At 48.1% G+C, this 15,454-nt stretch overlaps 1 protein-coding gene across 1 annotated transcript in view; it reads left to right on the top strand.

Annotated features, from left to right (window-relative positions):
- The window catches only part of RNMT (RNA guanine-7 methyltransferase), a 182,654-nt gene that overhangs the window by 90,496 nt on the left and 76,704 nt on the right, over positions 1–15,454 (top strand). The window lies entirely within an intron of this gene.

Raw genomic sequence — 15,454 nt, 5'->3', positions numbered from 1 at the left:
GACTTATGTCCCATTACCATGATATCTCATTATGGTATGCAATTATTCCAAAATACGGAAAAATCCGATATCCAAAATACCTCTGGTCCCAAGCATTTTGGATAAGGGATACTCAATATAAATATATATATATATATATATATATATATATATATATATATATATATATATATATATATATATATATATATATATAAATTTTTTTTTTTTATTTAACAATCTGTAGCTTTCCATGACATCAGATACTGTAAATGTTTAATTTGTTTTGCACCTTATATTTTCATTGTTTACAGATTTCTGATTATTAAAACAATGCACCTATTGTCCATAATACTTTGTAAAGTTTTCATTATCACAAATTGTTGGATCTAGTTTTTGTTGAGGGAGAACAGATTACTATTCATATAGACCCCATAACAAAGTCTGTGTGTCTGGGTTCCCCACAACAGGGGTGGCCAACCAGTCAGAGGCAAAGAGCCAGAAAAGATCTGTACTCAAGGGCAAGAGTCAGTATCATGCGCGCGCCGAAAAATGGGGCGTGGCCTAGTTTTCACAAAGCCGCACCACATTTTGTGCGCACACCTTTCGTTATGACGTTTGTAGGAGTATGACCTTTTGTCTTAACTCCGTTTTTAGTCTTGTTGTACAGTGCCAAATACATATAATGTCCCAGTACAGCGCCACATACATATAAAAATGTAAAAAAAAGGGTGCCTCCACACTGCCAGAAATATATGTCCCCACAGTGCCACATACACACATGCCCCCCAGTGCCACATACACATATGCCCCCCCGTGCCACATACACATATGCCCCCCCGTGCCACATACACATATGCCCCCCCGTGCCACATACACATATGCCCCCCCAGTGCCACATACTCATATGCCCCCCCAGTGCCACATACACATATGCCCCCCCAGTGCCACATACACACATGCCCCCCCCAGTGCCACATACACATATGCCCCCCCAGTGCCTCATACACACATGCCCCCCCCAGTGCCTCATACACACACATGCCCCCCAGTGCCACATACACATATGCCCCCCCCCCAGTGCCACATACACACATGCCCCCCCCCAGTGCCACATACACACATGCCCCCCCCCAGTGCCACATACACACATGCCCCCCCCCAGTGCCACATACACATATGCCCCCCCCAGTGCCACATACACATATGTCCCCCCAGTGCCAGATATACATGTCCCCCCAGTGCCAGATATACATGTCCCCAATGCAATGTCCCCCCAGTGCCATCTCTGCCCCCAGTGCAGTGTCCCTACAGTGCCAGCTCTGCCCCAAGTGCCAGATATACATGTCCTCCCCCCCCAGTGCCAGATATACATGTCCTCCCCCCCCCCCCCCCCAGTGCCAGATATACATGTCTCCCCCCCCCCCCCCCCAGTGCCAGATATACATGTCGTCCCCCCAGTGCCAGATATGTCCCCAATGCAGTGTCCCCACAGTGCCAGCTCTGCCCCCAGTGCCAGATATACATGTCTCTCCCCCCCCCCCCAGTGCCAGATATACATGTCCCCCCCCAGTGCCAGATATACATGTGTCCGTCCCCCCCCCCCCCAGTGCCAGATTTACATGTCCCCCCCCCCCCGTGCCAGATATACATGTCACCCCCCCCCCCCCGTGCCAGATATACATGTCACCCCCCCCCCCCGTGCCAGATATACATGTCACCCCCCCCCCCGTGCCAGATATACATGTCCCCCCTCCCCCCGTGCCAGATATACATGCGCCCCCCCCCCCCCGTGCCAGATATACATGTCCCGTCCCCCCAGTGCCAGATATACATGTTTCCCCCCCCAGTGCCAGATATACATGACCCCCCCCCCCCCCCCAGTGCCAGATATACATGTCCCCCCCCCCCAGTGCCAGATATACATGTCCCCCCCCCCCAGTGCCAGATATACATGTCCCCCCCCCAGTGCCAGATATACATGTCCCCCCCCCCCCCCCCAGTGCCAGATATACATGTCCCCCCCCCCCCCCTTCCCCCAGTGCCAGATATACAGGTCGTCCCCCCCTTCCCCCAGTGCCAGATACACATGTCCCGTCCTCCCAGTGCCAGATATACATGTCCCGTCCTCCCAGTGCCAGATGTACGTCTCCCCCCCCCCCCCCCCCAGTGCCAGATGTACATGTCCCCCCCCAGTGCCAGATGTACATGTCCCCCCCAGTGCCAGATGTACATGTCCCCCCCGTGCCAGATGTACATGTCCCCCCCAGTGCCAGATGTACATGTCCCCCCCAGTGCCAGATGTACATGCCCCCCCCCAGTGCCAGTTATACATGTCGCCCCCCCCCCCCCCCCAGTGCCAGTTGTACATGTCCCCCCCCCCAGTGCCAGATATACATGTCGTCGTCATCCCCCCCCCCAGTGCCAGATATACATGCCCCCCCCAGTGCCTGATATACCTGTCCCCCCCCCCCCCAGTGCCTGATATACCTGTCCCCCCCCCCCCCCCCCAGTGCCAGATATACATGTCCCCCCCCCAGTGCCAGATATACATGTCCCCCCCCAGTGCCAGATATACATGTTCCCCCCCCCCCCCAGTGCCAGATATACATGCCCCCCCCCCAGTGCCAGATATACATGTGTCGTCCCCCAGTGCCAGATATACAAATCCCCCCCCCAGTGCCAGATATACAAATCCCCCCCCCCCAGTGCCAGATATACATGTACCCCCCCAGTGCCAGATATACATGCCCCCCCCAGTGCCAGATATACATGTGTCCCCCCCCCCGTGCCAGATATACATGTCCCAGTCCCCCCCCCCAGTGCCAGATATACATGTCCGTCCCCCAGTGCCAGATCTACATGCCCGCCCCCCCCAGTGCCAGATATACATTGTCCCCCCCCCCCCTGCCAGATTTACATGTCCCCCCCGTACCGGATATACATGTCCCCCCCCCCGTACCGGATATACATGTCCCCCCCCCGTACCGGATATACATGTCCCCCCCAGTGCCAGATATACATGTGTCCCCCCCCCCCCCCGTGCCAGATATACATGTCCCAGTCCCCCCCCCCCAGTGCCAGATATACATGCCCCCCCCCCAGTGCCAGATATACATGCCCCCCCCCCCCCCCCCGGTGCCAGATATACATGCCCCCCCCCCCCCCCCCCCCCGGTGCCAGATATACATGCCCCCCCCCCAGTGCCAGATATACACGTCGTCGTCCCCCCCCCCCCAGTGCCAGATATACATGTGTCCCCCCCCCCCCAGTGCCAGATATACATGTCCCCCCCCCCCAGTGCCAGATATACATGTCCCCCCCCAGTGCCAGATATACATGCCCCCCCCCCCAGTGCCAGATATACGTGCGCCCCTCCCCCAAGTGCCAGATATACATGCCCCCCCCCAGTGCCAGATATACATGCCCCCCCCAGTGCCAGATATACATGCCCCCCCAGTGCCAAATATACATGCCCCCCCCCCCAGTGCCAAATATACATGCCCCCCCCCCCAGTGCCAAATATACATGCCCCCCCCCCCAGTGCCAGATATACATGCCCCCCCCCGGTGCTAGATATACATGCCGCCCCCCCCAGTGACAGATATACATGCCGCCCCCCCGGTGCCAGATATACATGCCGCCCCCCCCAGTGACAGATATACATGCCGCCCCCCCTGTGACAGATATACATGCCGCCCCCCCCAGTGACAGATATACATGCCCCCCCCCAGTGACAGATATACATGCCCCCCCCCAGTGACAGATATACATGGCCCCCCCCAGTGACAGATATACATGCCCCCCCCCAGTGACAGATATACATGCCCCCCCCCCCAGTGACAGATATACATGCCCCCCCCAGTGACAGATATACATGCCCCCCCCAGTGACAGATATACATGCCCCCCCCAGTGCCAGATATACATGCCCCCCCCAGTGCCAGATATACATGCCCCCCCCAGTGCCAGATATACATGCCCCCCCCAGTGCCAGATATACATGCCCCCACCCCCAGTGCCAGATATACATGTGTCTCCCCGTCTCCCCCCCCCCAGTGCCAGATATACATGGTCCCCCCCCCCCCCCAGTGCCAGATATACATGGTCCCCCCCCCCCCAGTGCCAGATATACATGGTCCCCCCCCAGTGCCAGATATACATGGCCCCCCCCAGTGCCAGATATACATGGTCCCCCCCCCCCCCGTGCCAGATATACATGCCCACCCCCCGTGCCAGATATACATGCCCACCCCCCGTGCCAGATATACATGGTCCCCCCCCGTGCCAGATATACATGGTCCCCCCCCCCGTGCCAGATATACATGGTCGTCCCCCCCCCCCCCCGTGCCAGATATACATGGTGTCCCCCCCGTGCCAGATATACATGGTCCACCCCCCGTGCCAGATATACATGGTCCACCCCCCGTGCCAGATATACATGGTCGTCTCCCCCCCCAGTGCCAGATATACATGGTCGTCTCCCCCCCCAGTGCCAGATATACATTGTGTCCCCCCCCCCCCCCCCTGCCAGATGTACATGTCCCCCCCGTACCGGATATACATGTCCCCCCCCGTACCGGATATACATGTCCCCCCCCCGTACCGGATATACATGTCCCCCCCCGTACCGGATATACATGTCCCCCCCCGTACCGGATATACATGTCCCCCCGTGCCAGATATATCTGTCTCTCGCCTGTCTAAAAAGGCGGTGCTGCTTGCCCCGGGCTCCTGGGGATAGGAAGATAGCGACTACCCTAAAGTCTATATACACGGCAGCCGGTATATCACAAAGGCCGGTCATTGCGGGTTGCTGGATGACCCATGTCATTCATTCCTAGGCCACTCAAATTTAGGGGGGGGCCTCTCTGGGGATATGCCCTTAGTTACTATGGTAACCCTCCTAAAACACATTCAGGATACTACACGTGTCCCCTGTGATTCTCTCGAGATGGGGAACATTAATGCTTGGACTTCTGCCATGGCGTGCAGGGCCTTGTGGTTGCGTCAGTGGATAGCGGATGCGGAATCCAAACATTGTGTGGAATCCCTCCCCTTTTCGGGGGAATGGCTCTTTGGGGTTGAATTGGATACCTGGATTTCCAAAGTTACGGCTGTGAAATCCACGTTTCTCCCCTCTGGGGCACCGCCGGCAAGACGCTCCTATCCGGGACCATCTGTCCAGTCCTTTCGGTCTCACAGATTTCGATCTAAGGCCAGTGGTGCCTCCAATGCGACTAGAGGCACCTAGAAGTCCAGAAAACCTGCCAGCACCAGCTCTCTGGAACAGCCCACTGGTTCTGCGTCCACTAAGGCCTCAGCATGACTGTGCCCACCCACCCCGAGGGGATCTCTGGGAGACTTCCTGCACCGGATGATTCGGCTGTCACCTCAGGCCAGGATTTTCCTCCTGTGGTGGCTACAGTCCTCCAATCTCCTGGAAGGCCGGAGTTTCGGGATTCAGGATTGGACCCTCCTCACAACGGATGCAAGTCTAAGGGGATGGGGAGCTGTCACCTAAGGGGCGCAGTTCCGGGGCAGGTGGTCAGCCCACGAGGCCCTCCTTCCGATCAACCTTCTGGAACTTCGGACGATCTACAATGCTCTGCTTCAGGCCTCTCCTCTGCTCAAGGATCACGCGATCCAGGTACAGTCGGACAACGCCACGGCAGTGGCGTATATCAATCGTCAAGGAGGACAAAAAGCAGAACCTGCATGCCAGAGGTGTCAAAGATACTCCTCTGGGCGGAAAGAAATGCGAGAGCAATGTCAGCAATAATCATTCCGGGTGTGGACAACTGGGAGGCGGTCTTCCTGAGTCGTCACGATCTCCACCCGGGGGAGTGGGGGCTCCACCATCTGGTGTTCCAGCAGATCATCGACCGGTTGGGTTGCCCACAAATAGCAAAAAATTGGAATTACTAAGTTATTACCTTTGGCGCTCGTAGTGAGTTGCTTTTCCTGTAGCAGCTAATTAAACGGGGTTAGTGAGACCCCCACAACAAAATACCAGTAAACAAGAAAAAGCGCTGGGAAACTGGATAAAGTAGACTAACAATTTAATAAAGAATTAAAAATTCATGTATACTGTTTGCAACAGATAATAAAAACAGCCGTGTATATGGTTGAAATTTAGGGCATAGTATAGCACTGCATAGAGTTTAAAAAGTCCCATATATTTAGTATGGATAGAATACTGATGGCCGGTACTCAAATAAGCCAATTAGTCCCCAAAATTAATGCCACAGTCCAGGAACAATTATAAGCGAATGATGGTATTACCAACTGCAGTTAGAGATGACCTGGTTAGCTTGGTTCAAGATGCTGCTCGGTCCATTTGGTTGCTCAGGTCCCAATTTTTGCAGGAATTCAATTCGCTGATGGCAAAGTTCCTATATCCGACTTCTAGGCGTTTATGGGGGTATAAGGAATGAGAGTCCAGCCAATCCACCGACGCGTTTCGCTGTTTAGCACAGCTTTCTCAAGGTGATAAAATTGCAGTGACTGTATGCCCTTTATATAGCAGTGCTAATAGCCCATGTGTAACAGGTGTGTGAAATTACAACATTATAAGCAATGTATAAATTAAAATTCTATCCAGTTTCCTAATAAAGTGACAGACTTGGAGACTAAAAAAATATAAGACATCTTATTTTGCTAAATGCAAAGTCCGTTTTTTATGTAAACAACAATATTAGTGTAGTTGTACTCCGGTTTCCGATCACGTGATCACCAGCTGATTTCCTATGTTTGGAGCGCTAAATCGCTCTCACTTCCTGTATATGGAACGCAAATTCGTTCCTATTGGTTGATGCCCGGTCACGTGACCGGCACATGACCGCACCTCCGGTCGGCCCAGCATCCTGTTGCTAGGTGACGGACCGCGCGAAGGAACCCACTCCGGTCACATGACCGGACACTCGTCATGACATGGTGTAACATTCATATTCTCCGTCGCCAGGTTAATTTAAATTTTTAAATTTTTGATTATAAATAAAATACCCCTGATGAAGTCTGTAGGACGAAACGCGTTGTATTAAGACAGCGATTTTGTCATTTCTTCAAGGAGGATTAATCATCATGTTGATATGTGACTGAAATTAATTGTTACCAACATCAATATCTGTATGAAACATTGACTGTCATTTTGGACATACTGTGAAACAGCTCATTTTTACTGTGTTTTTTAAAAAATGAATAAGTCTATTTCTTATGACTATTTTATTATACAAGTGAAAATATTTTTGACATACCAAAGAATATCACCAGCTCCCTGGGGAAACTTTTTTCTCTTTGATATATATATATCTATATATATATCTATATATATATATATATATATATATATATATATATATATATATATATATATATATATATATATATATATATATATATATTTATTTTACTAAAATGAAATAACGAAAAATAATTTGTATAGTCACACTACGGAAATAAATGTAAAGTACCTGCGTATATGCGCTATGAGCAGACATGTTAAGTAAACGAAAAATATGTGCCAGAACTTGCTATTGCTAATCTACCCATGTAATTTACAGTAACTGTACAGAGAAATGCTGAAAAGCAACATTGAAAATAAGACCAATGTACAACTTAAATCAACAGAAGAAACATAGCGGTATGATCAACTAAAATGGCAGGACTGCTAATAATATGGTGGTGTAAAAATATATGAAAAAGGATAGGGGGCAAACATAAAATGTGAATACCAGAACCATAGTGGTTATCAGTTGCCATAGTTGGGCTTATGAGTATAGGTGAACGGACTAGTAGAGAATGTACAATAGGGTACAGTATAAGAAAATACCAAATAGTTTAAGTGACTGCACCTAGAAGGTCTCAAAGCAAATATGGTACAGGTTGAGTATCCCATATCCAAATATTCCGAAATACGGAATATTCCGAAATACGGACTTTTTTGAGTGAGACTGAGATATTGAAACCTTTGTTTTTTGATGGCTCAGTGTACACAAACTTTGTTTAATACTCAAAGTTATTAAAAATATTGTATTAAATGACCTTCAGACTGTGTGTATAAGGTGTATATGAAACATAAATGAATTCTGTGAATGTACACACACTTTGTTTAATGCACAAAGTTATAAAAAATATTGGCTAAAATGACCTTCAGGCTGTGTGTATAAGGTGTATATGAAACATAAATGCATTCTGTGCTTAGATTTAGGTCCCATCACCATAATATCTCGTTATGGTATGCAATTATTCCAAAATGCAGAAAAATCCGATATCCAAAATTCCTCTGGTCCCAAGCATTTTGGATAAGGGATACTCAACCTGTATATACACAAGGAGGCCCATAGAAGTTTCTGTTTTTGGCCCAGTTGTCTGGCATACGCCAGGGATTATCAACAACATCCTGTCTATCAGGGCACAAACAAAGAGCACTGTCAAGTTTGGGAATTTGTCTGCCACTATAGTTCCAGCAGATTGTATTAACTGTGACTCTAAGAGACTTCGGGATCCTTATTTGAATAAAACTATACTGTGTTTGCTGGCAATTGGCAATGCCAACCTCATCATGTAAGTATGGAAGTATTATTTGCTTTGTATGAATTTGTGAGGAAGTATTCCCTGTCCCAAGATTGCTGGGAATAGCAGCTATTGTTACGTACACTGTTAATTAGGGATTCTATTTTAGTGAGAGCTGGTCCAATTCCAGTTTCTTTCATACATTAGTATAGGGCAAAATGGCCTAAGCAATGGCTTCCTCCAGCTCATTGGCAGACAGGAAGCATTATGAGACCGGATTTAGTTAAAATACGGACCTCTATAGGTCCAGTCAGGCAAGGCTTTGACAATAACTGTTAGTTAGAGAAAGCAAATAGGCAGTGTAGAAATTCTTTAGTTCATTAAAATGTGAAGGAATTGTAGCTGAGAGCAACATGTTTAATTGGCAGAGTGCTGTAAGTGCAAAAATGAACCACTAGATGGCAGTTGGAACTTGGGAGTATTCAGTATTTAACCTTACCAAATAGGAAAAAATAGGCTGGATACACACTGAAAATAAGAATTTTAGCAGTAAACCTTTCTATAATAAAAGTGCCTACCAACAAAACTGTAATATACAGTACTAAGATGAAGGTGTTGTAGTTAAGTAGTATGTAGCGTTATTAGCACTAAATACACTACAAGTCACAGGAAGATGCATGTCATTCAATAATTGTCTTTGCAGATAATACAAGCCTGTTGCAGGGTGTTGTCTAGAGTCACAGATGGTTGATCCACAAGCGAGAAGAGTTTAATGGAGAGGGGGTAGATTAGTCGCCAACAGAAATGAGCAGTCCAAAAAGTAAAAACAGGATCATTGGGATGAGATAGCAAGAGTGAGGGTGGTAGCTGGCAAATATATGCAGGGGATCAGCAGCCCCCAACAGACTTTACAGGACAGTCCAGGCTATACATTGTCCAACTAGATGGATTAGAGAGACGTTGCTGCATTTCAAAGAGATTTAATGAGACCGCTATATATAAAGGCGTGAGAAAAGGACATTTTTTAATATCCTTCCATACGGGAATAGAGAATATCCCGAAGACTCTGTAAAACTGAATTTAAACAGCGCTGTGCATTTCTCTGGCTGGGTCCACAGGATTATCCACAGGAAAACATTGGGATATTGTCGAGCGACAGCGAAAATGGCAACAACACGGTCACAAGCTTTCTGGCCTCCCAGGATGCATTGGAGCCTCCACTATATAGTCCCGCCCACTGACTCAGTCAGATCAGTTTTTTGCTTGGTGCGGCAGGAAGCCGCATGGTCACAGGGCTGCTGTGAAAGCAGCCTTAAGTTTTCATTAATTTATTTTTATAGACTTACTGTTTTGGTTTTTGAGCGACTTCTCTTAGCGTCTTAAATGCATATTAGAAAGGGTCGCTCCAACAACTCCCCACCGGGTCGCAACAACGCTTACCTCCGCGGTACAGTGCTGTCTCGACGGACGTCTGTGTCGGATGTTCTAGCAGGTCCAGCAAACGTTACCAGGCTGTGGCCGGAGCATGGGGAGACGGTGAGTCTATGGACTTCCTCTTACTAGAGGGGTCAGGACACCGCTACACTGATTTGGTGGAAACTACAAACCGTGTGTTGATGCGCCGAACATCCCGGTGTGACAGCGCTACGCTCTGGGGATCATAGGCGCCAGGACTAAGTGAGGCCGCGATCCTGGGAGTTTAAGTCAACAGGGGGTTTCAGACGCTCTCCTGGCCGTCCCTCCTCCGAGTTCATGGCCAGTTCCCGCGTGTCTCTCGTTTCATGAACTGAATGACCTCGCTTCCGGCTCAGACGCTACCACGAGGGTACTCGGTCGCAGCTTAGATGCTGCGGTTGTGTACACTGGATATAAACCCGCCCAGACCGAGTCGCAGGCCTTTAGCGTCTGCATGCACGTGGAGTCGCTCAACGTCCGTGTCCGTTGGTGAGCGTCCGTGTCCGATATCCGTTACCAAGAGCGGCAGTGTACACCAGTAGTGTCTGAATCCACTCAGCGTCTTACGAGCGTCTTTGCTTGGATATGGAAGTGTGGTGAGTCTCCCTGTATCCCGCTCTCTGGAGGCAGGGTATACAGTACTAAAAATTCCTTTCTACTCCTTAGTATGCATTGTTAATTTTTAGTACCTATTGCATATGAGACCTGTATATTACTGTGTTTTCTGCATGTTATGTTGAAAAAAGAACCAGTTAAACAGAAGTACAATTTTCCTACTTATGTATAAGTTATTATGGAGGTTGTATTCTCATATGACAATGTCTAATGCTTTAACATGTGACTGACTGCTAGTATGCGTGCTGACTTTTCTGTGTAATGTCAGTCCTGTTCTGACCCTCAAATCAGGTGCACTGTGGTCAGATTGATTTCACCTCTATATACTGATTATAGGGTGTTTTTCAGTCACAAAATTGTGTAGTCAATATCAGATAAAATGTCTGTGAGCGGCAAAAGTGATGAGGAGAATTTGTCAAGCACTCCCATAGCCCTAAGATGCTTATCTTGTAAGTCAGGGGTAATTGATATGAATCAATTGGTCACTTATGAGGGTTTGTGTGCAAACTGTTCCGCTTTTCAGCGAAGTAAAAAACAGGAGTTAGTTCAGCCTCCAGTAGAGCCACCATGGAATATGTTCGCAAAGACTCTATCTTCTATAGCGGACAGGTTAGCTCCGGTAGCACCACCTCAAGGGTTAGGTTACACTATGAACCCATACATGCAGCTCCCTTCCTATGGTTTGGTTCCAGTAGCTTCTACAAGCAACCAAGGGGCAGGTAAGACTAAGACAGATACGTCTGTATGGCAGACTACACAAGATGATACATCGGATGATGATGCCGAAACAATAGTCAACTCCGTATGATGATCAGTCGCAGAGCTTTAGTTCAGATGATGTAGCTGAACTCATTAATGCAGTGAAGGCTGTGCTTTCTCTGGAAGAACCAGCCAAGACAGCGTTAAAAGCAAAAGCACCTGTATTCAAACGAACAAAGTCAGTGAAGGCTGAATTTCCAGCGTCAGATGAGTTGACGGAAATGATGGATGAGTCTTGGGCAGCGCCCAGTAAAAAGTATAAGATTCCTAAGAGATGGGATTCTTATTATCCATTTCCTGCTGGAGATTGTTCGAAGAGAGAAGTTCCTCCAAAAGTAGATGCACATGTTCTGCGACTCGTGGATAAATCTGCTTTACCACTGTCATCTACCTCTTTGAATGATGTCACAGACAGAAGGGTAGAGAGCCTATTGAAAAATATTTTTTCTCTTGTAGGTGCAGTGGTAAGACCTGCTATGGCTTCGGCCTGGGTAGCAAAGGCAATGGGCGAATGGATAGAGGAACTAGAGAATGACATCCCCTCTCCTACTAGGGAGCAAGAGGATCGTCTTTGCCGTTTAAGACAATCTGCCCAGTATTTAGAAGAAGCCGCTATTGATGTTGGCACTGTTGCTTCTAAAGCTTCAGCCCTGGCAGTAGTCGCTCGCAGAGCAGTTTGGCTACGGACCTGGAAGGCAGATGCGGAGTCCAAGAAAGAATTGGAAGCATTGCCTTTCATGGGTAATATATTATTTGGAAAACCCTTATCGGATATCCTAGAGTCAGAGGCTGAATCGAAAAAGGTCAGATTTCCGGCTACCTATAACCCTAAGTCCAAGGGTTTAAAATTTCGCTCATTTCGCTGGCAAAGCGAAAGCTAGAGAGGAGCCTAAACAACCCCAGTTTAAATCCAGGGGTAGGAAGCAGTGGGCTAGCAAGAAGCCAGCTTCCAAACCTGAACAGAAACCCTCAGCCTGAAGAGACGGGCCTCCGCCTGGAGGATTCCAGGGTTGGGGGCCGACTCCTGCAATTTGCACTCATATAGCAACAGTCAACAGCAGATGCCTGGGTGCAGAAGGTAGTTTCTCAGGGGTATGGGTTCCCATTCAGGAGGCAGCCTCCTCAAAGATTTTTTTGCACCAGCCCGTCTCGTATAGAGTCGAAGGCCAATGCCCTGCAAGAAGCAGTCCAAAAATTACTGCTGTCAGGTGTGATTGTCCCAGTACCTCCATCACAAAAGGGACAGGGGTATTCAATCTGTTTCTAATCCAGAAACCAAATGGGTCATATCTACCAATTCTAAATCTGAAGATGATGAACAACTACATATGGATCCCGAAGTTCCACATGGAGACGTTACGCTCCATAATGTTGGCTATGGAACCGGGAGATTATATGGTATCTCTGGATATACGGGATGCTTACCTGCATGTGCCTATAGCACTATCACATCAGTGTTACCTCAGGTTTGCCATCCTCAAGGAACACTTCCAGTTCCAAGCTCTGTCCTTCGGGCTAGCTACAGCACCCAGGGTGTTTACCAAGATCATGGTGGTTATGGCAGCTTGTCTGCGCAAGCAGGGGATAAGAATATTCCCATACCTAGACTACCTATTAATCTTAGCACAGTCGCAAGATTTACTGTTGAGCCATCTCCAACAGACGATAGTTTGTTTACAGAGACACGGGTGGCTCATAAATTGGGAGAAGTCGTCCCTGAATCCGTCACAGTGGATGGTTCATTTGGGAGCCATATTGGATTCAGACCTACAGAGAGTTCTCTTACCAGAGAAAAAAATTGTCAAGGTGCAGGTCATTGCTCAGGAAGCGTTGCAAGCCCAGACAATGTCAGTCCATGCAGCAATGCGACTGTTGGGTCTGATGGTATCAACCTTCGACATGGTGGAATATGCGCAATTCCACTCCAGACTGTTGCAGCATCTCATTTTGACCAAATGGAACGGAAATCATCAAACAATAAAGAAGCAGATGATAAAGATTCCAGTAAATGTAAAAAGGTCTCTAGCGTGGTGGCTACAGACAGACCATTTAAACAAGGGGAGACCCTTTTGGATAAGAGTGTCAAGTCCTGACGACAGATGCCAGCCTGCAAGGCTGGGGGGCGGTACTCGGAAGCCTATGGTTCCAGGGAAAATGGACCGCAAGGGAAAGTCGCCTGCTGATAAATCTGTTAGAAATAAGAGCCATTTACTTGGCTCTAGTTCAGGCAAAGGACAATCTACAAGGAAGACCAGTCCAGATCCGCTCAGACAATGCGACGGCAGTAGCATACCTCAATCATCAAGGAGGAACTCACAGCAAAAGTCTGATGGAGGAAGTAACCCCCATTCTAAAATGGGCAGAACTCCATCTCCCAGCATTATCAGCAGTATTTGTCCCTGGTGTACTAAATTGGGAAGCAGATTTTCTCAGTCGGCACACCATTCAGGAAACCGAATGGGCGCTACACCCAGAAGTGTTTCAGACACTGGTGAACAGATGGGGTTTACCAGAGATAGACATTATGGCGTCTCGTCTAAACAACAAAGTTCCGAGGTACGGATCAAGAACAAGGGACCCAGGAGCGGTCCTGGTAGACGCACTGTCAGTAGAATGGAGGTTTCAGCTGGCATATCTGTTCCCTCCGATATCTCTGTTACCCAGAGTAGTGAGAAAGATAAAACAGGCAAAAGGAGCAATCATTCTAATAGCTCCAGCTTGGCCAAGAAGGCATTGGTACACAGATCTGTTGAGAATGTCCGTGGAAGCACCGATACTGCTCCCTCAACGTCCAGATCTGTTAATGCAGGGTCCTTGTTGTCACAGTCATCTGGATCGCCTGTCTTTGACGGCGTGGCTGTTGAAACCTCTATCTTAGAGGCTAAAGGATTTTCAAAGCAAGTAATCCAAACCATGCTTAGAGCAAGAAAGCCTTCTTCGGCCCGTGTGTATCATAGAATATGGCAAGCCTATATTCATTGGTGTTCTGGAAAAATTACAATCCGAGATCCTTTAAAGTAGCTAGAATTTTGGATTTCCTGCAGGCAGGATTGGATAAAGGGTTGAAGGTTGCTTCCTTGAGGGTGCAAGTCTCAGCATTGACGGTATGGTTTCAGCAGAAGATTGCTGACCTACAGGATGTAAGTACGTTTTTCCAAGGAGTAGTACATATTCAACCTCCATTTGTTCCTCCTGCAGTTCCCTGGGATTTGAATTTAGTTCTTAAATTTCTCCAGGGCCCTTTGTTTGAACCACTTGAGAGAGCGGATCTTAAGTGGTTAACGGTTAAAGTACTTTTTTTTACTGGCAATGGCGTCAGCCAGAAGATTCTCAGATTTTGGAGCATTATCATGTAAGCCTCCTTTCCTAAGTTTTTTTTTTTTTCCAGACAGAGCAGTTCTCAGAACGAGATCTAGCTATCTTCCAAAGGTGGTATCAAAATTTCACCTGAATGAAGAGATTGTAGTCCCTGCTTTTCAGGTATTGGGACTATCTGCGGGAGAAGCGTCGCTGGACGTGGTCCGGGCTTTAAAAATCTACATAGATCGTACTAGTGCCATCAGGAAAACAGATTCTCTCTTCATCCTCTACGGATTCCATAGAAGAGGATGGCCTGCTAGTAAACAGACGCTGGCGAGATGGCTCCGAATGGTAATATCTGAAGCTTATTCTCATGCAGATCTCCCTATTCCGGCTAATGTCTCTGCACACTCTACACGTAAGGTAGGTCCTTCTTGGGCAGCACAACAGGGTGCATCAGCAGAACAGATATGTAGGGCAGCCACATGGTCTTCCATAAACACATTCATCAGACATTATGCCTTGGATACTTTTGCCTCTCATGACGCAGACTTCGGGCGAAAGGTCCTCCTGTGCAATCAGGAGCGTCCCCACCACTAAAATGGCTTTGGGAATCCCAATGTTATCCTGTGGATAATCCTGTGGACCCAGCCAGAGAAATGAACGTTATGGTAAGAACTTACCGTTGATAACGTGATTTCTCTTATGTCCACAGGGATCCCACCCTGACGCATCTGATTTGAGGATCTAGACAATCACTAAACCTCTTCCTTCTTGTATGGAAGGGTGTGCATGTGTGTTCTTATCGCCTGTACAGGTCTCTACCTAATGTT

This window comes from Pseudophryne corroboree, chromosome 5, assembly GCF_028390025.1.
Source record: "Pseudophryne corroboree isolate aPseCor3 chromosome 5, aPseCor3.hap2, whole genome shotgun sequence".
NCBI lineage: Eukaryota > Metazoa > Chordata > Amphibia > Anura > Myobatrachidae > Pseudophryne > Pseudophryne corroboree.
Note: the sequence above shows the minus strand (reverse complement) of the source record. Positions and strands in the feature narration are given on the sequence as shown.